At 35.5% G+C, this 1,242-nt stretch overlaps 1 protein-coding gene and 1 long non-coding RNA gene across 2 annotated transcripts in view; one reads left to right on the top strand and one right to left on the bottom strand.

The window, feature by feature from the left end:
- Positions 1-1,242, top strand: part of LOC106515257 (zinc finger protein OZF-like) — a gene marked incomplete in the record, with an annotated part of 24,860 nt that overhangs the window by 20,610 nt on the left and 3,008 nt on the right.
- Positions 172-742, bottom strand: LOC106515266 (uncharacterized). Its single transcript, XR_001309978.1, has 2 exons — positions 682-742; positions 172-272 (listed from the first exon to the last, which is right to left on the bottom strand). It is a non-coding gene; the product is annotated as an uncharacterized LOC106515266 (long non-coding RNA).

The raw sequence follows: 1,242 nt of genomic DNA, 5'->3' as shown, positions 1-1,242 counted from the left end.
GAAGATCTCTGTCCTCCACCTGGTCATGATGTAGATGTGAGAACAGAGGCTTCTCTCCATCATATTCACTTTTAAAAGGAACTGCAGTGACTGAAAACCTGGTGACATTAACCTCCATCATCACACCAAGTTGTCTCCCTCCAGACTGGTCCAAGGTTCTTCCTCTTCCTCTAAGTTGAGGGGTTCTGGGTCGGGCTGGTCCACACCAGGTATCCATTCTTCTGAAGGTTCTACTTTAATCAGCACCATCTGTTGATCATTTGCAGGGACCACTGAAACACATCAAGGACATTATATTTACTTTCACACATACATAATTTATCTTGTTGCACTGAGTAAACAGGGTTTACTTCTTCACTGTTGTTGATATTATCATGGGTTCTTCATTTATATTGATGAGATGTAGGAGCTAGCTTAGCTTAATAAAACTATTAAAGAAACTATTAAATACAGAGCACCACCTGAAAATCATTAAAGTTTATTATCGGTCCAAAGTGTCTGTTGGTCCCTAACCCAAAATGCTGTGAAATTTGCGCCATTATTTGACCAAGAGAATGTCCGTGTTCGTCTGTAAAATTATATTCTCACTTTAGTTTTTCGCAGATTGCAACGGAGTAAAAACTACATTAAAATAGTAATTTAAATATCGGAACATTTGAGGTTTATTTACAGATATCTGACCTGAAAGAAGCAGATAAATAAGAAGTGATGAGGGAATCAGATAGGTGTAACAACCGTGCCGTCTGTTTATTGGTCCCCAGTACAACAAAAACACGAAAGTTCCGTCCATTACTAAAATAAAAATTATTACAAAATTACATGAAATTACAAATACACTAGTTCAGGGAATTTTTTTCTAACAGAAAAACTGTTAGCTGTGTCATTGTAAACCCCTGAATTACCTTCTATTCTAGAACTCTTCTAGACAAATTACTGAGTATTTGATGACCAATTATTTTACTGGTTGGTTTAACCCCTTTGGACAATTTGTTAGTGTCTCAGGCTTGTAGATCCCTACACCATGAGACAATATTAACAGAAACAAAACTTTCGACCAGTAACAGAACAAACTGTGGAGTCACAAACAGGAGACTTTTACAATAACACAGAAACTATAACTTTTTTTTAAATGAAAAAWCACGATAACAAAAGAAAACTTAAGATTAGAAAATTCTAGAAATAATAAATAGGAGTGATCAGAATACTAATGCAGCATCTTTACAATATTTCCCACTATTGTTT

This window comes from Austrofundulus limnaeus, unplaced genomic scaffold, assembly GCF_001266775.1.
Source record: "Austrofundulus limnaeus strain Quisiro unplaced genomic scaffold, Austrofundulus_limnaeus-1.0 Scaffold27, whole genome shotgun sequence".
Classification (NCBI taxonomy): domain Eukaryota; kingdom Metazoa; phylum Chordata; class Actinopteri; order Cyprinodontiformes; family Rivulidae; genus Austrofundulus; species Austrofundulus limnaeus.
This window is presented reverse-complemented; position numbering and strand designations above follow the sequence as displayed.